Genomic DNA, 25,096 nt, shown 5'->3' with positions numbered 1-25,096 from the left:
GTTCTCCAGGCAAGAACACTGGAGTAGGTTGCCATTTCCTTCTCCAATGCGTGAAAGTGAAAAGTGAAAGTGAAGTTGCTCAGTCATGTCCGACTCTTAGCGACCCCATGGACTGCAGCCCACCAGCCTCCTCTGTCCATGGGATTTTCCAGGCAAGAGTACTGGAGTGGGTTGCCATTTCCTTCTCCTTGTAGAGCCTCTCTGAATTTGAAATCTGGCTTCTCTGTAAACTTAGTCAGAGATTTCTTTATTTCACAAACACCTCTGTAGCAGTAACTCTGTGCCAGGCGTGCTTTATATATATATTTTATTATTTAGCAATACGATTTTTATTTTAGGATTTCATTAACAATTTAAATATTAAACTCAGTGCTAATTCTACCACAAAATTACAAGCTGCAATTCTTTTTGGTATGTATATTTGTGCACAGGCCTTTTAAAGAATAACTGTTTCAGGTTTATCAAATAATTGAGATTCAGATGCTCTCACTATAACATAAAATGCATTTTAAATGGGAAGTGCTATACAAGGTGTCTATATATGGATGGATGTATAGTATAAAATGTTATCTCTCAAATAAGCCCCAGAGATAGGCTGAGTATTTCGATGGGTTTTCAGGTAAAGATTGCTCTTGTTTACAGAATTATGTAGGACAATAAGAAAATTGCTTTTTTCTACTACCTCACTGATCTTCCTCTGCTTCATTCAGTTCTCTTAAGGCAGGAAATGAGCACAGTTCCCACGGAAGCTCCAGTTAAAACCTGAGGCACTGGCTTCAGTGGAAATTTTGTTGGAGAAAGTGACCAGGTCATTTTTGATCAAAGACTCTTGCACAGCCTTTGTTGCTCCTACAGTCTGTATTCCTTTTAATTGTGTCTCTCTACATTGCTGTTGTTTAGTTGCTAAGTTGTGTCTCTCTATACCTGAACGTATACCTTGCAGGCTGCATTTCTGAAAGGTCTCTGCCATGTTGCCTTATTTTTGCATGTGCCAGGTGTGCTTCAATCCTTTACATATTCAATCAATTCTCATTTTTGCAGTAATTGTGTATTTAAAGTCACAGCAGACACTGAATTAGCTAATACTGTACCCATATTCCCAGAGGAAAGTCAGAGTTACATTCCTTCAAGCCTCTAACCACAACATTTTCATCAACTGATCAGTACATAACTTGTTTTATCTGAGTTTCTGTCTAAAGACACCTTGTTTAATAGATATTGTGGACTCATCAACATTGAGCTCACAGCCAACAGCATGCTCACACGTGCCTAGACAAAGCTTATCTAACACATGTATTTTCTCTGAAAGATCCTTCCACAGCTTTCTGCAACTACAAACACCAGTCAGCGCTTCTCAGCACTTTGTTTAGGGGCCACTATGTGCAACAGAATTATTAATAAAAAAGCACAAAAATGCAAAAAACATAACCCTAAGTAGACTTCAAAAAGGACACTTATTTAACAAGGTGAAACAAGAAGGCAGAGCATTGTCTTGCTCCACACCGCCTGGGAACATGACATGGGGAGACTAAAATTCTTCATCACATGTGCCAGAATGACCACAAAAATGCCCTGAGTATTGATTTTGCGGGTTACAAATGAATTTAGCAAGTTGGAAAATTCTCAGATTGTGAGGATGAATTGTATTAATATGTCTAATCTTCACAATAAAAGCACAAAGTAGGCACAATCATCCCTAACCCTGATGGCCTTTAGAAAAGTTACCAGCAAATTCCAAAAATGTCACTCCCATTATAACAGATGAAAAACCTGAGTCATAAAGAGGGCAACGTGACACAGCTAGTAGGTATCAAAAATCTGGACTTAAACCTAGTATATCTGGCTGCACAGTTAACCAGATAACCATGATACTGTTTGGGGAATGTGAACTCATCTGTGAACTATACAACTGACCCAGCCCAGAATTTGCCCACCAGAAGGATGCTGATACAATTTAAGAGGAAAAAAATGAACAATTCTGCATAGTTGTAGGCATAATGGGTAGTCATTACACCTGTTGCCTGAGTTCCCTTAAATTTGGATTTCTCAAGGTGTGTTCCAGGACTCCTGTCTTCAGAACAATTTTTGCAATGCACATTCTCAGAGATTCTGGTTGAACTGATGTGAGGGCTACTTTCTCAGTAGATTCTTCAAGGAAGTCTGATGTTTTAGGATTTTGAAAGCACTGTCTAAAATTCAGTACCATCTTGAATAAAAATTAAAAATTAAAAATAACATTTATTTGTGAAATCTGTAGCATTCAAAGTCCTTCAAACTTTTTTTTAAGGTTCTCTTTTTTTGTTTGTTTTATTTCCTTAATAGGTGGGAGGAAAACGGGTGAAGACTATTGGAAACTCAATTACAAATTAGAAAGAGTATTTTTTTAATGAGTTGCTTCAAGATTTCCATAATAGAAAAAATTAAAGAAAATTCACCCAGAGAATCTTCTTATTTCTTTTAGAAGAGTGGATTCTTACCTAGCTCAAACTCATCAAACACTTTGGCTTAGAGAGAAGAAAGTTCTTAACCTTCTCTGCTTATTAACTTCCCCAAGACCTTGCCTTTACAAGAAAAGAAATTACAAGGTTACTTGAAAACAAGGGAGAAATAAGATTAGCTTGTTAATATTTTTAGAAATCTGAGGACTTAAAAATAGCGAGTAACTCAGTGATTGTTATATCAGTGTGTGCATTTGTTAAAATGCACTTATACATGTGTGACTTATATATCAATTCATTAGTAAATTGTAGTTCAATAAAAAATTAGACTGCTTTTGCATAATTCTACTTGATTTCTCTCCTTTCTGACATATCGTAGAGGAGATTTGTGTGTGCACCAACTTTCTTTGGAAATTTTGTTCTCACTTGTTTAGCCTTGTGCAGAAGTCAAAGGAGTAATACCCAGAGGGGTTGCAGAAACATTCAGCTTAATGTTACCTCTGGTGAGAAGGGATGGGTATGGACTTGCCGTGCCTTCTGCGTGTTCCTCTTTAAAAATGGAATGCACTATAGTTGTTTCAAAGAAACAGTTATTTACAACATCAAAGAATCTAACCGTAAAACCAGCTACCATCCCAGGTTCCAGGCAACTCAGTGGTCACAGAGCCTTCACAAAGGGAAGTCTCGCTTCTATGAGATTTTCTGTCCAGGGACCAATTCACTGATCTCATCTTCCCCTTACACCAGCTCACCATCATCCAAAAGCTTGGAAGATGAACATCTTGCAATCATTCATGACTGTAAACTCTGAATTATGGTCCCAGATGGAGCTCTTTTCCATATATATATATACAGTTCATCTTTGAACAACACAGGTTTGAACTGTACATGTTCACGTATAGACAGATTTTTTTTTTCAGTGGTAAGTAAAGTACTATGCAATGCATGGTTGCTTGGATTCTTGATTGTGGAACCACAGAGATGGACTATGGGGCTTGAGCATCCAGTGAGTTGGGTGTCCATGGTGGGTCCTGGAAACTGCTCCCACCTGAGGACATCAAGGATGACTATACTTCTCTCTTTAGCAGAAATAGCTTTAGATATTAAAAGATGGAACAGGTTGCTTTTCAAGTAGAAAAGGAAGTCCACTGACCCTGAATGGCTTATGAGGCAGAATACTGACGCTCACTGTGTTGCTTCCCTTGACCAGCTTCCAGGGAGGAAGCAGACACAGTGGCTGGGTGACCCACCAGGGTTCAGGGATGAGAACAGAACTTGGGTTTTGTGACAGGGTAATATATTTCCCAACCAATGAGCTGCTTCTAATTGTAATGTTTTTCTTGGGCTAAGAGATTTGTTCTCTGGCATTTTTGGCTATGTGTGTAACAAGGCTGGCCTTGTGGCAATCATCAGCATAATTATCATTTCACACTTGTGTTTGCCTGCATGTCTGAAATTATGCTCCCAGTTAGAGAGAGTTAAGAGGCTCAGCCCTCCAATAGCGATAGCCACAGCCGGCCTTTCAGAATCTAAAACCGATTACTATGAATCATCTTCAGGTTTCTTCTTTCCATCCTGGTACCTGGAAAGCAGTATGAGATTTGATTCAGAAACTATTCACACATTTGTTTTCATGAGGTCAGTGACCTTCTTTTGAACTCAGATGTTCTGCACACCTGGATGATAATATGTTTCAGAGTCTCAGAGAAGTTGCCTGATCTGACAGCTTTGAGGGAATTAAAAAATGACTCAAACAAAAGCAGATAATTAGCAATTGTACCAGTAGATGTCAAAATACCTGAAAGGCTCTCAGTTGGATGCCCAAGAAGAAATCTGATTGAAACTCTTTCCTTAGCACATTTGTAAAATGTGGATATGAGTGTGACTATTTTTTTCTTTTTTTGCTTGTTACTACATTGCAAGTTAAGCAAGTAGTAAAAAGCAAAAAAACTAGAAAAAGAAAAAAAATCGTTACACTCATGTCCACATTTTTTTTTTGCTAGTTACTACATTGCAAGTTGGGTTGGGATCCCCTGGAGTAGGAAGTGGCAACTCACTCCAGTATTTTTGCTTGGGAAATCCCACAGACAGAGCAGCATGGCGGGCTACAGTCCATGGGGCTGCCGAGTCAGACATGGCTGAGTGAGTGACACACACTACAAGTTGGTTGAGACCTGAATCAATGTGTTAAATAGTGGGCTGTAAGGAGAAGAAGGATGGCCTTCCCCGGGGGGAAGAATCTGCCTGCAATGCAGGAGACCCAGGTTCAATCCCTGGGTCAGGAAGATCCGTAGAGAAGGAAATGGCTACCCACTCCAGTATTTTTGCCTGAAAAATTCCATGGACAGAAGAGCCAGGTAGGTTACAGGCCATGGGGTCGCAAAGAGTTGGACACAACTGAGCAACTAACACAAGGAGAAGAATGTCTTTCTGCTGCATTTCAGGGCCACCCCTTGGTTTTGAGGACAGGTGACCCCTGGGTTAGCAGACAGTGAGAAAGAAAACATACCCAGAGCACAGGCTGGAGCTTGTCTGACAGCAGCCTGGCAGTCCTGACACAGAGGAACTGTGTGTCTCCATGGAACCACTCCCTTCTGAGAGATGCAGGTGCCACACAAGCCCTCAGCCTCAAGAAAATTTACGAGCACTCATGTTAAGAAAGAAGGGATGAACGCTCAAATTATCAGGTCAAAAACTGAGCATATTAAATGACTACACACAGCACTGAGCTAGATGGTACATATAATGTATAAAAAAGCAGAATTTTTACCTTCCAGGGACTTGTGATCTAATAGTTCTTATATAAGTCAAAGATGAAAGCATAGTGTGGTCTTTCTTCTCCTGAGATGTAATATCAAATGTTGAGGGGGAAATATAAGAGAGGGAAAACAGCAGGTTGAAATGTAAAAATTTACATCTTGCCTCTATCACGGTAATACAGAACTCTGGATGCCTGTGTTCTACCTAAAATTTGAGTAAGGTAATTACATGCCTTTTCAGCTTCCCTTCCAGCTTCTGTGGCTCTGATTCTGCTGCCTCCAATTTCCTATACTGGCAACAGAATTCAGGAGCAATGTTGGATAAAGAACATTCAGTGATATGGTTAAATCTTTGCCATTAAAGACATCTATCTCAACAGAGGAGAGTGGCCAGTGGCAGAATCTAGCATGCATGTGTACATGCTAAGTCACTTCAGTTGTGTTCGACTCTTTGCAACCCCATGGACTGTAGCCCGCCAGGCTCCTCTGTCCATGGGATTTCCCAGGCAAGAAAACCGAAGTGGGTGACCACTTCCTTCTCCAGGGGATCTTTCTGACCCAGGGATGAACCAGCGTCTCATTACGTTTCCTGCATTGACAGATGGGTTCTTTACCACTAGTGCCACCTGGGAAGCCAGAATCTAGCATAGTATGTTAGAAAAATATCTGTAAGAATTTGAGGTCTTTAGAAATAAAACCTATAAAGGTACCTTTGGTGGGTTTCTTGGTAAATGGCTTCACCAACAGGCAAAGGAATACAGATAGGGCATGTGAGATATATCTTACCCTTTTAGTTGGGTACTGATGAGTTTATCACCAATTCTTTTTTGAGGGTCCCTCTGGTCCTTCATCTCTTCATTCAGTGACCTGCTGCAAATTTCTGCAGTTGAAAAGACAATAAACAAACATAGTAGGTAAAGTGAGAACTGTCAGTGCCAAATCAACATTTATTAAAGATCTACCATGTGTCAGTCCTTGTGTTAGAAACTACAAGGATATGTGTCTACATTCCATAGAAGGAAGCTAGGGCTCTCCCCAAAGTAAATCACTCATAAAATAATGAGGTTTCACAAAAGAAATAGCCTCACTTTCTGGCAGACCACTTTGTTAAATAGAGATAGACCTCAGCTCACACTGACGGCACCTTCACAGCTATACAGCTATTTTAGTCCATTTCTATAGGACTAGAAACCCTGGATAAATATCTTACAAGTCATGAATCAATTAAACCAGGACTAAACAGCCTCTGAGTGAATTTTCTTCATATAATCACATATCCTAACATATTTATAAGTGAAACTATTAATTTAAATTAAAATGATTAAATAAGTTTTGTCTGGTATATGGTATTTTGGACTAGAAGAAAAACACTAAAAGCCCTTGGAGCCCTCTGTTTCTATACTTTCATTTTTTTTGTTGTGGTTTTAAAAATATTTATAATTCATTTTTAAAATTAAGCTTGTTATTTCAAAGTAATTATAGATTCACATGAAGTTGTAATAAATAATACAGAGACATCCCATATTTCCATTACCCAGTTTCCCCCAATGATAACATCTTGGGAACTGTAGTACAATGTTACAGCCAGGATATTGATATGGATACAGGCAAGATAGGAAACATTCCATCACCACAAGCATACCTCAGAGCCATACTCACTTTCCTCCCACCCCATCACCTGTTTAAGCCCTGGGAACCACTAATCTGTTTTCCACTTTCATGGTTTTGCCACCTCAAGAACTAGGTAAATAGAATCATACAGTAAGTAACCTTTTAGTTACTTTTTCACTGAGCATAATTCTCTAGAAATTTATCCAGTTTTTGGCCTGTATCAATATTTCATTCTTTCTATTGCTGTGTAGTAGTCCATAGTGAGAATGTACTGTAGTTTATTTAACCATTCACCTGTTGAAGGGTATATCTGTTTCCGGTTTTTGATTTCTAATAAACATTTCTGATAAACAGCTATAAAACATCCAAATATAGGCTTTTATGTGAACATAAATCTTTATATCTCTGGGATAAATGCCCAGGGGATATAATTGTTGGATTGTATGGTAATTACATATTTATGTTTTTAGGAAACTGCCAAATTGTTTTCCAGAGTAGCTGGACCATTTTACATTCCTATCAGCAATGCATGAGTGATCCAGTTTCTTCACATTCTTGCCAGTATTTGATGTTGTCACTGTTTTTAAAATTTCAACCATTCTGGGAGGTGTGAAGTGGTATCTCACTGTGGTTTTAGTTTCCATTTCCCGAATGGCTAGTGCTGATGAATATATTTTCATGTGCTTATTTACTATCTGTATCTTTTCTTTGGAAAAATGCCTGTTCACATGTTTTGCCCATTTTCTAATTAAATTGTTTTAGTTGTTCTTTTTTTTCATGATGAAGTCTAAGAGTCGTTTATATAGTCTAGGCACTAATCCTTTGTCAGATACGTGACTTGCAACTATTTTCTCCCAGTCTGTAGCTTGACTTTCACAGAACAAAGTTTTAAATTTTGATAAAGTCCAATTTATCATTTTTTCTTTGTAGAAATTGTGCTTTTGCTGTCAAATCCAAGAATTTTTGTTTTAATTTTTTTATTGAAGGATAATTGCTTTACAGAATTTTGTTGTTTTCTGTCAAACCTCAGCATGAATCACCCATAAGTATACATATATTCCCTCCCTTTTGAACCTCCCTCCCATCTCCTGCCCCATCCCACCCCTCTAGATTGATACAGAGCCCCTGTTTGAGTTTCCTGTGCCATACAGCAATTTCCTCTTGGCTATCTATTTTATATATGGTTATATAAGTTTCCATGTTACTCTTACCATACATCTCACCCTCTCCTCCCCTCTCCCCATGTCCATAAGTCTATTCTCTATGTCTGTTTCTCCATTGCTGCCCTGAAAAGAAATTCTTTGGTACCATTTTTCTAGATTCCATATATATGCGTTAGAATATGATATTTATCTTTCTCTTTCTGACTCACTTCACTCTGTATAGTAGGTTCTAGGTTGATCCACCTCACCAGAACTGGCTCAAATGCGTTCTTTTCTATGGCTGAGTAATATTCCGCTGTATATATGTACCACAACTTCTTTATCCATTCATCTGTCAGTGGACATCGAGGTTGCCTCCATGTTCTAGCTATTGTAAATAGTGCTGCAATGAGCAATGGGATACATGTATATTTTTCAATTTTGCTTTCCTCAGGGTATATGCCTAGGAGTGGAATTGCTGGGTCATATGGTGCTTTTCTTCCTAGTTTTTTAAGGACTCTCCATACCGTCTTCCATAGTGGCTGTGTCAATTTATATTCCCACCAAAAGTGCAAGAGCATTCCCTTTTCTCCACACCCTCTCTAGCATTTATTGTTTGTAGACGTTTTGATGAGGGCCATTCTGACTGGGTGAGGTGATATCTCGTAGTTTTAGTTTGTATTTCTCTAATAATGAGTGATGTTGAACATCTTTTCACGTGCTTGTTAGCCATCTGTATGTCTTCTTTGGAGAAATGTCTGTTTAAGTCTTTTTCCCACTTTTTGATTCAGTTGTTTGTTTTTCTGGCATTGAGTTGTATGAGCTGCTTGTATATTTTGGAAATTAATCCTTTGTCAATTATTTCATTTGCCATTATTTTTTCCCATTCTTAAGGTTGTCTTTTCACCTTGCTTATAGTTTCCTTTGCTGTGCAAAAGCTTTTAAGTTAATCAGGTCCCACTTGTTTACTTTTGCTTTTATTTCCATTACTCTAGGTGGTGGGTCACAGAGGATCTTGCTTTGATTTATGTCATCAAGTGTTCTGCCTATGTTTTCTTCTAAGAGTTTTATAGTTTCTGGTCTTAGATTTAGGTCTTTAATCCATTTTGAGTTTATCTTTGTGTGTGGTTTTAGAAAGTGTTCTAATTTCATTCTTTTGCATGTAGCTGTCCAGTTTTCCCAGCACCATTTATTGAAGAGGCTGTCTTTGCCCTATTGTATATTCCTGTCTCTTTTGCCAAAGATAAGATACCCATAGGTTTATTTCTGGGCTTTCTATCTTGTTCCATTGATCTATAGTTCTGTTTTTGTGCCAGTACCATACTATCTTCATGACCATAGCTTTGTAGTATAACCTGAAGTCAGTAAGGTTGGTTCCTCCAGCTCCATTCTTCTTTCTCAAGACTGCTTTGGCTATTCAGAGTCTTTTGTGTTTCCATATAAATTGTGAATTTTTTTGTTCTAGTTCTGTGAAAAATGCCATTGGTCATTTGATAAGGGTCACATTGAATCTGTAGATTTCATTTGGTAGTATAGTCATTTTCACAATATTGATTATTCCTACCCAGGAACATGGACTATCTCTCCATCTGTTTATGTTGTCTTTGATTTCTTTCATTAGTGTTTTATAATTTTCTGTGTACAGTTCTTTTATCTCCTTAGGTAAGTTTATTCCTAGACATTTAATTCTTTTTGTTGCAATGGTGAATGGGATTGATTCCTTAATTTCTCTTTCTGATTTTTCATTGTTAGTATATAGAAATGCAAGTGATTTCTGTGTATTGATTTTGTATCCTGAAACTTTACTAAATTCACTGATTAGCTCTAGTAATTTTCTGATACTATCTTTAGGGTTTTCTATATACAGTATCGTGTCATCTGCAAACAGTGAGAGCTTTACTTCTTTTCCAATCTGGGTTACTTTCATTTCTTTTTCTTCTCTGATTGCTGTCACTAGGACTTTCAGAACTGTGTTGAATAATAGCAGTGAAAGTGAACACCTTTGTCTTGTTCCTGATCTTAGAGGGACTGCTTTCAGTTTTTCACCATTGAGAATAATGTTTGCTGTAGGCTTATCATATATGGCCTTTACTATGTTGAGGTATGTTCCTACTATGCCCATTTTTGAAGAGTTTTAATCATAAATGGGTGCTGAATTTTGTCAAAGGCCTTTTCTACATCTATTGAGATTATCATATGGCTTTTATCTTTCAATTTATTAATATAGTGTATCACACTGATTGATTTGCATATATTGAAGAACTCTTGCATTTCTGGAATAAACCCAACTTGATCATGGTGTATGAGCTTTTTTAAGTGTTGCTGAATTTTGTTTGCTAAAATTTTGTTGAGAATTTTTGCACCTATGTTCATCAGTGATATTGGCCTGTAGTTTTCTTTTTTTGTGTTGTGTTTGTCTGGTTTCGGTATCAGGGTGATGGTGGCCTTGAAGAATGAGTTTGAAAGTGTTCCTTCCTCTGTGGTTTTTTGAAACAGTTTTAGAAGGATAGGCATTAGCTCTTCTCTAAATGTTTGATAGAATTCTCCTGTGAAGCCATCTGGTCCTGGGCTTTTGTTTTTGGGGAGATTTTTTTTTATCACAGCTTCAATTTCAGTGCTTGTAATTGGGTTGTTCATAATTTCTATTTCTTCCTGGTTCAGTCTTGGAAGATTGAACTTTTCTAAGAATCTGTCCATTTCTTCCAGGTTATCCATTTTATTGCCATATAATTGTTCATAATGTCTCTTATAATCCTTTATATTTCTGCATTGTCTGTTGTAACCTCTCCTTTTTCATTTCTAATTTTGTTGATTTAATTCTTCTCTCTTTTATTCTTGATGAGTCTGGCTAAAGGCTTGTCAGTTTTGTTTTATCTTCTCAAAGAACCAGCTTTTAGTTTTATTAATCTTTACTATTATTTCTTTCATTTCTTTTTCATTTATTTCTGCTTGGATTTTTTTGATTTCTTTCCTTATACTATATTTGGGGTTTTTTTGTTCTTCTTTTTCTAGTTGTTTTAGGTGTAAAGTTAGGTTGTCTATTCGATGTTTTTCTTGTGTCTTGAGGAAGGATTGTATTGCTATAAACTTCCCTCTTAAAACTGCTTTTGCTGCATCCCATAGGTTTTGAGTTGTCATGTTTTCATTGTCATTTGTTTCTAGAAATTTTTTTATTTCCGTTTTGATTTCTTCAGTAACCTGTTGGCTATTTATAAATGTGTTGTTTAATCTCCATGTGTTTGTATTTCTTACAGTTTTTTTCTTATAATTGATATCTAGTCTCATAGTGTTGTGGTCAGAGAAAGATGCTTGATATGATTTCAATTTTCTTTAATCTACTGAGGTTTGATTTGTGACCCAAGATGTGGTCTATCCTGGAGAATGTTCCATGTACACTTGAGAAGAAGGTATCAGTTCAGTTCAGTCGCTCAGTCGTGTCCGACTCTTTGCGACCCCATGAATCGCAGCACGCCAGGCCTCTCTGTCCATCACCAACTCCTGGAGTCTACCCAAACCCATGTGCATCGAATCGGTAATGCCATCCAACCATCTCATCCTCTGTCGTCCCCTTCTCCTCCTGCCCACAATCCTACCCAGCATTAGGGTCTTTTCCAATGAGTCATCTCTTCGCATCAGGTGGCCAAAGTATTGGAGTTTCAGCTTCAACATCAGTCCTTCCAATGAACACCCAGGATTGATCTCCTTTAGGATGGATTGATTGGATCTCCTTGCAGTCCAAGGGACTCTCAAGAGTCTTCTCCGACACCACAGTTCAAAAGCATCAATTCTTTGGCGCTCAGCTTTCTTTATGGTCCAACTCTCACTTCCATACATGACCACTGGAAAAACCATAGCCTTGACTAGATGGACTTTTGTTGGCAAAGTAATGTCTCTGCTTTTAAATATTCTATCTAGGTTGGCCATAACCTTCCTTCCAAAGAGTAAGCGTCTTTTAATTTCATGGCTGCAATCACCATCAGCAGTGATTTTGGAGCCCAAAAAAAAAATAAAGTCTGACACTGTTTCCACTGTTTCCCCATCTATTTTCCATGAAGTGATGGGACCAGATGCCATGATCTTAGTTTTCTGAACGTTGAGCTTTAAGCCAACTTTTTCACTCTCCTCTTTCACTTTCATCAAGAGGCTCTTTAGTTCCTCTTCCCTTTCTGCCATAAGGGTGGTGTCATCTGCATATCTGAGGTTATCAATATTTCTCCCGGCAATCTTGATTCCAGCTTGTGTTTCTTCCAGCCCAGCATTTCTCATGATGTACTGTGCATATAAGTTAAATAAGCAGGGTGACAATATACAGCCTTGACGTACTCCTTTTCCTCTTTGGAACCAGTCTGTTTTTCTGTGTCCATTTCTAACTGTTCTGCATTTGGATGGAATGTCCTGAAGATATCAATGAGATCCATCTCATCTAATGTATCATTTAGGACTTGTGTTTCCTTATTAATTTTCTATTTTGATGATTTGTCTATTGGTGTGAGTGGGGTGTTAAAGTCTCCTACTATTATTGTGTTACTGTCAATTTCTCATTTTATGTCTGTTCGTGTTTGTCTTACGTATTGAGGCGTTCCTATGTTGGATGCATAGATATTTACAATTGTTATATCTTCCTTTTGGATTGATCCCTTGATCGTTATGTAGTGTCCTTCTTTATCTCTTGTAATCTCCTTTATTTTAAGGGCCATTTTGTCTGATATGAGGATTGCTACTCCAGCTTTCTTTTGTTTCTTATTTGCATGGGATATATTTTTCCATTCTCTCACTTTCAGTCTATATGTTGTTAGGTCTGAAGTGGGTTTCTTGTAGACAGCATATATATGGGTCTTTTTTCTCTATCCGTTCAGTCAGTCTGTGTCTTTTGGTTGGAGCATTTAATCTATTTACATTTAAAGTAATTATTGATATATATGTTCCTATTGCCATTTTCTTAATTCTTTGGGGTGGATTTTGTAGATCTGTTTTCTTCTCTTGTATTTCTTGACTATATAAGTCCCTTTAACATTTGTTGTAAAGCTGGTTTGGTGGTACTGAATTCTCTTAACTTTTGCTTGTCTGCAAAGTCTTTTATTTTTCCATCAATTTTGAATGAGATCCTTGCTGGGTACAGTAATCTTGGTTGTAGATTTTTCCCTTTCAGTACTTTAAATATATCTGGCCATTCCCTTCTGGCCTGCAGAGTTTCTGCTGAAAGATCAGCTGTTCAGCATATGAGGTTTCCCTTGTATGTTACTTGTTGCTTCTCCCTTGCTACTTTTAATATTCTTTCTTTGTGTTTAGTCTTTGTTAGTTTGATTAGTATGTGTCTTGGCGTGTTTCTCCTTGGGTTTATCCTGTATGGGACTCTTTGTGCCTCTTGGACATGATTGACTATTTCCTTTTCCATGTTGGGGAAATTTTCAACTATAATCTCTTCAAAAATTTTCTCCTGCCCTTTGTTTTTCTCTTCTTCTTCTGGGACCCCTAAAATTCGAATGTTGGTACATTTGATATTGTCCCAGAGGTCTCTGAGACTATCCTCAGTTCTTTTCATTCTTTTTACTTTTTTCTACTCTTCAGAAGTTATTTCCACCACTTTATCTTCCAGCTCACTGATTCGTTCTTCTGCTTCAGATATTCTGCATTGATTCTTTCTAGAGTATTTTTAATTTCAGTAATTGTGTTGTTTGTTTCTATATGTTCATTCTTTAATTCTTCTAGGTCTTTGTTAATTGACTCTTGCATTTTCTCCGTCTTGTTTTCAAGGTTTTCGATCACCTTTACTATCATTATTCTGAATTCTTTTTCTAGTAGTTTGCCTATTTCCTCTTCATTTATTTGGACTTCAGTGTTTCTAGTTTGTTCCTTCATTTGTGTAGTATTTCTCTGACTTTTCATGATTTTTTTTTTTAATTTAATGTGTTTGAGGTCTCCTTTTCCCAGGCTTCAAGGTTGAATTCTTTCTTCCTTTTGGTTTCTTCCTTCCTAAGTTTGGTCCAGTGGTTGTGTAAGCTTATAAGGTGAGATTTGTGCTGAGTTTTTCTTTCTTTGTTGTTTTTCCTCTGATGGGCAAGGCTGAGTGAGGTGGTAATCCTGTCTGCTGATGATTGGGTTTGTATTTTTGTTTTGTTTGTTTAGATGAGGTGTCCTGCACAGGGTGCTACTGGTGGTTGGGTGACGCTGGGTCTTGTATTCGAGTGGTTTCCTTTGGGTGAGTTCTCACTATTTGTTACTCTCTAGGGTTAGTTTTCTGGTAGTCTAGAGTCTTGGAGTCAGTGCTCCCACTCCAAAGGCTCAGGGCTTGATCCCCCTCCAAAAACCAGCCTATGTCCAATCTACCAAGAGAAATTTCACCCTAAATGAAAGGGCCTTCAAATCCAAGAATCTTTTTCTTAACCCTAGAATCAGGAGATTTTCTCCATTTTTTTTCTAAAAGTTTTATAGTTCTACATTAAGTCCATAGTCCATTTTGAGTTAATTTTTGTGTAAGGTGTCAGCTTTGAGATTTATGTTTTTGCCTGTTGATGTCCAGTTGCTCTAGGGCCATATGAACTGTTTTTGCACCCCTATGTCAAAAGTCAGTTAGACATGCCTGTGTAGTTTTATTTCTGGATTGTCTACTGTATTTGTTTGCTAAGGCACTAAGTATTTAATTCTTTTTTGCTGCTGCTGCTGCTGCTAAGTCGCTTCAGCAAATGGTATTATATTTCTAATTTCAGTTTTTGCATGTTCATTGCTAGTATATGGAAATACAATTAATTTGTATATCCTTATCTTGTATCCTGTGTCCCTGCAGAACTCACTCATTAGTTCTAGGAGATTTGGGCAATTCTCCACAAAGGTCCATCTAGTCAAAGCTATGGTTTTTCCAGTAGTCACGCATGGATGTGAGTTGGACTATAAAGAAAGCTGAGTGCCAAATAATTGATGCTTTTGAACTGTGGTGTTGGAGAAACCTCTTGAGAGTCCCTTGGACTGCAAGGAGATCCAGCCAGTCCATCCTAAAGGAAATCAGTCCTGACTATCCTTTGGAAGGACTGATGGTAAAGCTGAAGCTCCAGTCCTTTGGCCACCTAATGCGAAGAACTGACTCCTTCGAAAAGACCCTGATACTGGAAAGTTTGAAGGCAGGAGGAGAAGGGGATGACAGAGAATGAGATGATTGGATGGCATCACCGACTTGATAGACGTGAGTTTGAGCAAGCTCTGGGAGTTGGTGATAGACAGGGAAGCCTGGCGTGCTGCAATCCATGGAGTCGCAAAGAGTCGGACACAACTGAGTAACTGAACTTAACTGAACTGGGATTTCCTACATTGACAGTTACGTTATTTGCAAGCAGGAGTAATTTTATTTCTTCCTTTCTAATTTGTATGCCTTTCACTTCCTTTTTTAACTGGTTAGAACTTCCAGACTATGTTGAATTAGAATGGTGATCAGACATCTTTGCCTTGTTCTTGATCTAGGAGAAATATATGCAGTATTCATCATTACGTATGTGTTAGATAATCTTTATCAAGTTGAGGAAGTTCCTATGAACTGTTCTTTTCTCTGAGAGTTTTTATCATGAATGGATGTTGAATTATGTGAAATACTTCTTTTGCATTAATATAAGCAATGTAATTTTTCTTCTTTAGCTTGTTAATATGGTATGTTATTGGAGATATGAGTGTATATTGGAGAAATGTATATTATATTGACTGATTTTCAAATAGTGAATCAGCCTTGCATCCTTGGGATAGATTCCACTGAGTCATAATGCATAATTCTTTTTATATTTTTCTTTTCAAAAAAAATCTATTTATTTGACTATGCCAGGTCTTTAGTTACATCACATAGGATCTTCAGTCTTTGTTATGGCATGTGGGGTCTTCAGCTGTGGCATGTGGGATCTAGTTCCCCTAATAGTAATAGAAAGAATCCCAGGCCCCCTGCATTGCGAGCACAGTCTTAGCCACTGGACCACCAGGGAAGTCCCCTTTTTATATTTTTCTGAGTTCTTTATCTTAATATTTTGTTAAGGAATTTTATATCTGTAACTATTGGTCTGTAAGTTTCTTTCTTTTTTGGCACTGATTTTACTATCAGGGTAATATTAACTTTATACAATGAATCATGACATATTCATTCCTGTTCTGTTTCCTGGAAGAGCCTATATGGAATTGATGTTAATTTTTTAGACCTTGAAATTTCTTTTTAAAATTATGAATTCAATTACTTGAGGGTTGTAGGGCTATTCAAATTTGGGTGGAGTTTGAAGTCCAGGCTCTCCACTCATACTCCATGGACACCCAAGAAAGTGATGGTGGAGGGTCTTGTTACTGCTGTGGGATTCCAGCTCCCTTTGTGGTCTTCACCAGCTCTGAGGCAGGGGTGACCTCATTACTTCTGGTAAATCTTGAAAGTCCTGATATCTCCCCACCCATCTTCCCTAAGGGATAGATGCCTCATCACTGTGGGTGAGGAGGAAAGCCCAGGCTCCCCATGTGGTCTCCATCTGATGCCACAGGCTTTCTATTTGGCTTTTACTGACACTGCCCCTAAGAGGGGTGTTAAGGCAACTTGTGTCAGCCTTGCATGGGTGGAAATCCAGGCTTTCCACTCAACTATATTGCCATGAGTGGGGAGGGGGCAGGTCACAGCTTTTTCTGAATTATTTAGCTAAGGAAGAGTAGTTATTATATGCAAGTTTTCTGTCTTGCAAGGTTTCACCTTTTCTTTGGGGAAAAGGAAAGGAGACACCTTCTCCTAGTCCTTGGGCTAAAGAGAGTAGGCTTTTTTGTTGAGTTTCTTTTATCTACATTCTTGGGCATTTCTGGGTTATTCACATCTTCAGCTCCTTGTCAGTGATATATGAGGACTAAAGAGAACTCACCACTGTGTTGTTCCTTATGCCCTGGGTCTCTCTAACTTCTCTGCCTTCATTTCCCCACCTTCAGAGTCTTCTTATACATGTTTTAATTGCACTTAGCAGACGCAATAAGGAAGAGACATCTATTTCCTATTCCTGAAAGTGGAATTCTCTGTGCTACCTTACTTTTTAAAAGGTTTTAAAATTTTTTTATTGAAATAAGATTGATTTACAATGGTTTGTTAGTTTCAAGTGCACATCAAAGTGATTAAGTTATATGTATGTGTGTGTGTGTGTGTGTGTGTGTGTGTGTGTGTATACAGGTCTTCCCTGTACCTCAAACAGTAAAGAATCTGCCTGCAATGCAAGAGACCTAGGTTCACTCCCTGGGTCAGGAAGATCCTCTGGAGAAGGGAATTGCAATCCACTCCAGTATTCTTGCCTGGAGAATCCCATGGAGAGAAGATCCTGGCGGGCTATAGTCTGTGGGATTGCAAAGAGTTGGGCATGATTGAGCAACTTAATACTATATACTATATATATATGTGTATATATATGTGTATATATATATTCTTCTATAGATTCTTTTCCATTTTAAGTTATCATAAGGTATTGAGTATAATTCCTGTGCTGTGCAATAGGTCTTTTTTGGTTATATATTTTATATATAGTAATTTTTTTTTTTTTTTTTTTAGGGGTACATTATTATTTTATTACAAATGTTATCATTACCTTTATCTAGGAGAGCACAGCTTCTGTGCCTGGTGTAACATCTAGGACTTGGATTTAGCATAGGGAATATGTTAAAATAGCCACAGAGACACTTGCCCCTCAGCTCTTGCGTATCTAAAAATAATTTTCTTGTTTGTCTCAGCAAATTATCATTTTAGTGAAATAATTTTTTTCTTTCTGAATTTTCAAAGTGAACATTTTTACCCTACAATACTTTTTATGAAAGGACTTTTTAAGGAAAACCTATTTTTAAAAACTGAGGGCTACTGAGGTGAAGTACAAAATTAATTGGAAGCTATGTGAATTTATTTATTTATTTTATTTTATTTTATTTTTTTTATTTATTTTTTTTAATAAATTTATTTATTTTAGTTGGGGGCTAATTACTTTACAATATTGTAATAGTTTTTGCCATACATTGACATGAATCAGCCATGGGTTTACATGTGTTCCCCTTCCTGGACCCCCCACCCACCTCCCTCCCCATCCCATCCCTCTGGGTCATCCCATTGCCCCGGCCCTGAGCCCTTGTCTCATGCATCGAACATGGAATGGTGTTCTGTTTCACGTATGATAATATACATGTTTCAATGCTATTCTCCCAGAACGTCCCACCCTCACCTTCTCCCTCAGAGTCCATAAAATTGTTCTATGCATCTGTGTCTCTTATTCTGTCTCGCATATAGGGTTATCGTTACCATCTATCAAATTCCATATATATGCATTAGTATACTGTATTGTTGTTTTTCTTTCTGGCTTACTTCACTCTGTATAATGGGCTCCAGTTTCATCCATCTCAGTAGAACCGATTCAAATGTATTTTTTTAATGGCTGAGTAATATTCCATTGTGTATATGTACCACAGCTTCCTTATCCATTCGTCTGCTGATGGACATCTAGGTTGCTTCCACGTCCTGGCTATTGTAAACAGTGCTGCGATGAACATTGGGGTACACGCGTCTCTTTCAATTCTGGTTTCCTCGGTGTATATGCCCAGCAGTGGGATTGCTGGGTCATATGGCAGTTCTATTCCCAGTTTTTTAAGGAATCTCCACACTGTTCTCCATAGTGGCTGTACTAGTTTGCATTCCCACCAACAGTGTAAGAGGGTTCCCTTTTCTCCACACCCTCTCCAGCATTTATTGCTTGTAGACTTTTGGATAGCAGCCATTCTGACTGGTGTGAAATGATACCTCATTGTGGTTTTGATTTGTATTTCTCTAATAATGAGTGATGTTTAACAAGTATTTACTGAGCATCCACAATGTGCCAAGCAAGTCCCTGACTCTGAGGAGTGTACATTCTGATGATGGAGACAGCCATTGAACCGGTAATTTTACAATTATTCTGATGTGGTCTGGAGGATAAAAGTCAGCTTGCCTCATGTGAGTTATCATCATTGCTATCCTGAAAAGACATTCATTTAGGTCTTTGTTGAATGTAGGCTGTACAAAGGAAAGAAAACCCAACCAAATGTCTGATTCTACTAACTTAGTTAAGAAGCAATTTTAGTCTTGGTCATGTTCAAAAAGGCTATTGGAAAAGTGATTGTTTTCCACTGAGGAAACCAGAATTGAAAGAGACACGTGTACCCCAATGTTCATTGCAGCACTGTTTACAATAGCTTAGACATGGAAGCTACCTAGATGCCCATAGGCAGACTAATGGATAAGAAAGCTGTGGTACATATACACAATGGAATATTACTCAGCTGTTAAAAAGAATGCATTTGAATCAGTTCTAATGAGGTGGATGAAACTGGAGCCTATTATACAGAGTGAAGTAAGTCAGAAAGAAAAACACCAATACAGTATATTAACGCATATATATGGAATTTAGAAAGATGGTAACGATGACCCTATATGTGAGACACCAAAAAAGACACAGATGTAAAGAACAGTCTTTTGGACTCTGTGGGAGAAGACAAGGGTGGGATGATTTGAAAGAATAGCATTGAAACATGTGTATTACATATGTGAAATAGATCACCAGTCCAGGTTCAGTGCATGAGACAGGGTGCTCAGGGCTGGTCCACTGGGATGACCCTGAGGGATAGGATAGGGAGGGGGGGGGGGAGGGGGGGTTCAGGATGGGGAACACATGTACACCCATGGCTGATTCATGTCAATGTATGGCAAAAACCACTACAATATTGTAAAGTAATTAGCCTCCAATTAAAATAAATAAATAAATTTTAAAAAAAAGAAAAGTGATTGTTTTCTTTATGCATCTTAATATAATGTCAACGAAAGAAGCTACTACCCACGTTTGATGACAAAATTGTGGTTAGTTCCTTGGTATTAACCACTTAGAGCACACGGATGACTTCCACGCCCACTCTCTCAACCCACTCAAATGCCAAAAAAGTCTGGTTTCCCTTCAGTCTTCCCATTTGAAAACAGCATCTCCACACACCCAAATGTTTAAATTCCAAATCTAAAAATTGTTCCTCTTTCCTCACCAGCCCCCAACCTCCATCCAGGCCACCAGCAAAACTTGTCGGCTCCACTCCCCAAATATCCTGGGTCTGATCCCTTCTCACCATCTCATTACTGCAGTCCTGACCCTCTCTCATCAGGATTGAAGCAAGAGCTCCCAGATGGGTCTGCCTGCATTCACTCCTGCCCCATGATCACTCTCTCATGGCAACAGAATGCTGTTTCACATCTTCAGCCAAGTCATGCCGCTTCTCTGCAGTGAATTCTTCTAATATTTTTCTCACACGCTTGGAATACAAGTCAAGCATCCTAACCAGGATTTCTAAGTCTGCCTTAAATGGTCCTCTGCCTCTGTTTCTCTTGTTCTGCTTTCATCTTGAGCCTCCATCTCCTTTGCCCCCCAACCTCATCATAACAGCCATCTTTCTGGTTTTCAGACACCATCATGCTTGTTCTGCCTTAGGGCCTTTGTACTGCTTGGTCTTTCTGCCTGGAATGTTCTTCCTGCTAACTTTTGATGGTGGGCTGCCCTTCAATTTTAGACCTCAGCTTTAATGTTACCTCCTCTGGGATATCTTTCCTGACCATCTAATTGTATTGATGGATAACCCATCTGTTATTCTTTATAAGGCTACCTTTACAAAAATTCTCAAGCATAATGTGTATCATCTGTTCCTTTTTTTGCTTATTTCTTTGAACTCTGTTTTGCAAATATAAATTCCATGACAGAAAAGAGACTTTCTCTTAGTTCTTCACCATCCCTAATAGTTCCTCAATAAATATTTACAGAATGGCTGAGTGAGGGATCACGGGTCCTTTTCTCATTGCCATGGACTACCAGATGAAGAATAGAACCAACTGGCCATGGAAGATAGGAGAATAAGTTATAGGAAGTGGTTACTAAAAGCAAATGTTCTGAGACAATAAAGTACATTGTCTTGTGCAAATGTAAACTCACGAGTCACTATGGAAAACAGCATGAAGTTTCCTCAGAAAATTAAAAGCGGAACTACCATATAATCCAGCAATCTTATTACTGAATATTTATTCAAAAGAAATAAAATCAGAATATTGAAAACATATCTTCACTCATATTCATTGCCACATTATTCACAACAGGCAAGATACAGAAACAACCCGTGTCCATCAACAGATGAATTGATAAAGATGTGGCAGGTATGTACAATGGAATATTATTTGGCTATTTGGAAGAAGGAAATACTGCCATTTGCAAAAACATAGATGGACCTTGAAGGCATTATGCTAAGTGAAATAAGCTAAACAGAGAAAAGCAAAAATGATCTCACTTCACGTAGAATCTTTTTTTTTAAAGTCAAATTCATAGAAACAAAATAGAAAAGTGGCTGGTGGGTGAGGGAAACAGGGGGAGGTAGGTAAATAGGAACAAACTTTCAGTTATAAAATAAATAAGTTCCGAGGCTTTAACATAAAACATGGTGACTATTGTTGATAACACTGTATTACATAATTAAATTTACCAAGAGACTAGAACTTTAATTTCCACCCTCCCACCAATACACACACGCAAAAATAAATATGTGAGGTGATAGATGTGTTAATGAAGTAAATGGGGGAATCTTTCACAATGTATACATATTTTACAATTTTGTATGTCCATTGTAACTCATTAAAGCAGAACTTTTTTTAAAAGTAGAGAAACCAGTAAAACAAAGTCCTATACACATGTCACCCAATCTTAAGTCATCAATCTACATCCAGTCTTGTTTCATATCCCCACTCACTCTTGTCCTCAGCCTTGTGACTATCTTCAAACAATCTCAGACACCTAATTATTTCACCAATACACTAGAAATCTACTTTCTCCAAAATTGTTTTACTTATTTATTATACAAAGAGATATACTACTGAAGAAGTTAAAACATGGATTTGAACTAAACTGTTCAGAGTGCCGCAGAATTGATGCTTTTGAACTGTGGTGTTGGAGAAGACTCTTGAGAGTCCCTTGGACTGCAAGGAGATCCAATCAATCCATCCTAAAGGAGATCAATCCTGGGTGTTCATTGGAATGACTGATATTGAAGCTGAAACTCCAATATTTCAGCCACCTCATGCGAAGAGTTGACTCATTGGAAAAGACCCTAATACTGGGTAGGATTGGGGGCAGGAGGAGAAGGGGACGACAGAGGATGAGATGGTTGGATGGCATCACCGACTCGACGGACATGGGTTTGGGTGGACTCCGTGCTGCGATTCATGGGGTCGCAAAGAGTCGGACATGACTGAGTGACTGAAATGAACTGAACTGAACTGTTCAAATTCAAACCTGGCTTTGTCACTTATTAATTGTAAAACCTAAGCAAGTTACTTACAGTGTGAGCCTCTGTTTCCTTATCTGTAAAATGGAGATAGTTAATAGTGCCTACCCCATAGGGGAACTATGAGGATTAAATATGTTAATATATGCTATGCATCTAGGACAATCCTTAAGCCATGGTGAGTGCTTATACGTGTTCAGTTCAGTTCAGTCACTCAGTTGTGTCTGACTGTTTGCGACCCCATGGACCACAGCACGCCAAGCCTCCCTGTCCATCACCAACTCCCGGAGTTTACTTAAACTCATGTCCATTGAGTGTGCCATCCAATCATCTCATCCACTGTTGTCCTCTTCTCCTCCTGTCTTCAATCTTTCCCAACATCAGGGTCTTTTCAAATGAGTCCGTTCTTCGCATCAGGTGGCCAAAGTATTGGAGTTTCCGCTTCAGCATCAGTCCTTCCAATGAAAATTCAGGATTGATTTCCTTTAGGATGGACTGGTTGGATCTCCTTGCAGTCCAAGGGACTCTCAGCAGTCTTCTCCAAAACCATAGGTCAAAAGCATCAATTCTTTGGCACTCAGCTTTCTTTATAGTCCAACTCTCACATCCATACATGACTACTGGGAAAACCATAGCCTTGACTAGACAGACCTTTGCTGGCAAAGTAATGTCTCTTCTTTTTAATATGCTGTCTAGGTTGGTCATAACTTTTCTTCCAAGGAGTAAGTGTCTTTTAATTTCATGGCTGCAGTCACCATCTGCAGTGATTTTTGAGCCCAAGAAAATAAATTCTGTCACTGTTTCCCCATCTATTTCCCATGAAGTGATGGGACCAGATGCCATGATCTTAGTTTTCTGAATGTTGAGCTTTAAGCCAACTTTTTCACTCTCCTCTTTCACTTTCATCAAGAGGCTCTTTAGTTCTTCTTCACTTTCTGTCATGAGGGTGGTATCATCTGCGTAGCTGAGGTTATTGATATTTGTCCTGGCAGTCTTGATTCCAGCTTGTGCTTCATCCAGCCCAGCGTTTCTCATGATGTATTCTGCATATAAGTTAAATAATCAGGGTGACAATATACAGCCTTATATGTATTAGCTATTATTATTTTCAGAGGCAGGGGAATGGGTAATTGTTCAGTCGCTAAGTCGTGTCTGACTCTTTGTGACCCCATGGACTGCAGCATGCCAGGCTTCCCTGTCCTTCACAATCTCCCGGAGTTTGTTCAAACTCAGGTCCTTCGAGTCAGTGATACCATCCAACCATCTCATCCTTTGTCATCCCCTTCTCCTCCTGCCTTCAATCTTTCCCAACATCAGTCTTTTCCAATGAGTCAGCTCTTCGCATCAGGTGGCCAAAATATTGGAGCTTCAGCTTCAGCATCAGTCCTTCCAATGAATATTCAGGATTGATTTCCTTTAGGATTGACTGGTTTGATCTCCTTGCAGTCCAAGGACTCTCAAGAGCCTTCTCCAGCACAATTTTCAAAAGCACCAATTCTTCAGCACTCAGCCTTCTTTATGGTCCAGCTCTCACATCTGTACCTGACTACTGGAAAAACCATAGCTTTGCCTATACAGACCTTTGTCGGCAAAGTGATATCTCTCCTTTTTAATATGATGTCTAGGTTTGCCATAGCTTTTCTTTCAAGGAGCAAGTGTCTTTTAATTTCATGGCTGCAGTCACCATCCACTGATTTTGGAGCCCAAGAAAATAAAGTCTGTAACTGTTTCCATTTTTTCCCCATCTATTTGCCATGAACTGATGGAACCAGATGCCATAATCTTAGTTTTTTGAATATTGAGTTTTAAGCCAGCTTTTTCACTATCCTTTTTCATTCTCATCAAGAGGCTCTTTAGTTCCTCTCCACTTTTTGCCATTACAGTGGAATCATCTGCGTATCTGAGGTTATTGATATTTCTTTTGGCAATCTTGATTCTAGCTAAATGAAACTTGAATTTAAATTTTACTACAGCTGGGTGAAAATTGAAATTTAATGAAAACAAACGCTGCCTTTTCTTCCTCTTCTGTACAGTGGGATAAGGAATATCAGAATTTTGATTATAAAACTTTGGGCCATGCTATGACTGCATTTTATAGCCTTGAGAACATCACTAAATTACTCTAAGCCATTTCTGAGATGGAAACAGCATCTCTTACCCTTCTCCCTGTGAGCAGGTCTGGTTCTAGGACTATTACTGCAGATACTCATCTAACTAGCATCCCCTTGCCCTAGCTGAGCTCTGCCTTCATCCTTCACCTCCATGTTCCCCATTCAAAGGTGCTCTCAGGAAAGTACTGGAGGAACTCATCTCGTTGATGTGAGTGACTAGGGTGGCTTCACACATTAACATTACCAACAATATTTGTGTTTGAACAGTTTTAAGCTTTCCTATTGCAGCGCCTCAGTCATTAATAAGCCAAATAAGTCTTTTGAGCATCCCCCAATCCACTATCTGTGTGCAGCGGCCCACATAGACACTTGCCTCAATTGTGGAAGCTGTTGTCACAGATAAACCAGATGAGCATCCTACAAGGCAGACCTCCTCTCTTACACATCTGTGCTCCTATGGATTTATCCACAGCCATGTGTGCAGGAGCCAGGGTGATTGCATTGAGAAAGGAGGAGGCATTCAGAGGGGTGCAAAAGGAGTGACCTTGCAGGGAAGTCTTCAGCTTTGGTTTGCAAGTGTTTGAAAATGCCGGAGAGATTTTAGATGTAATTGTTTGAGTCATGAGCACAGTTGGCTTCCCAACATTTGGAATAATTACATAATGGTAACATAGAAGACTTTTAAAATGAGTGGAAAGAAAAATTGAAGTGTATGGTGTGGAAGTCAAAGT

At 38.5% G+C, this 25,096-nt stretch overlaps 1 long non-coding RNA gene across 1 annotated transcript in view; it reads right to left on the bottom strand.

Moving 5' to 3' along the window:
* Window positions 1-3,345: 3,345 nt before the first annotated feature.
* Window positions 3,346-25,096, bottom strand: part of LOC145517780 (uncharacterized) — a 75,031-nt gene continuing 53,280 nt past the window's right edge. Inside the window, exon 3 of the long non-coding RNA XR_014062324.1 lies at window positions 3,346-6,077. This is a non-coding gene — a long non-coding RNA (uncharacterized LOC145517780). The remainder of the gene's footprint in view (window positions 6,078-25,096) is intronic.

Source organism: Giraffa tippelskirchi, chromosome 8 (genome assembly GCF_054371585.1).
Source record: "Giraffa tippelskirchi isolate mGirTip1 chromosome 8, T2T-mGirTip1v1.2.pri, whole genome shotgun sequence".
NCBI lineage: Eukaryota > Metazoa > Chordata > Mammalia > Artiodactyla > Giraffidae > Giraffa > Giraffa tippelskirchi.
The sequence above is the reverse complement of the archived record's forward strand: the minus strand, read 5'-3'. Positions and strand labels throughout refer to the sequence as shown.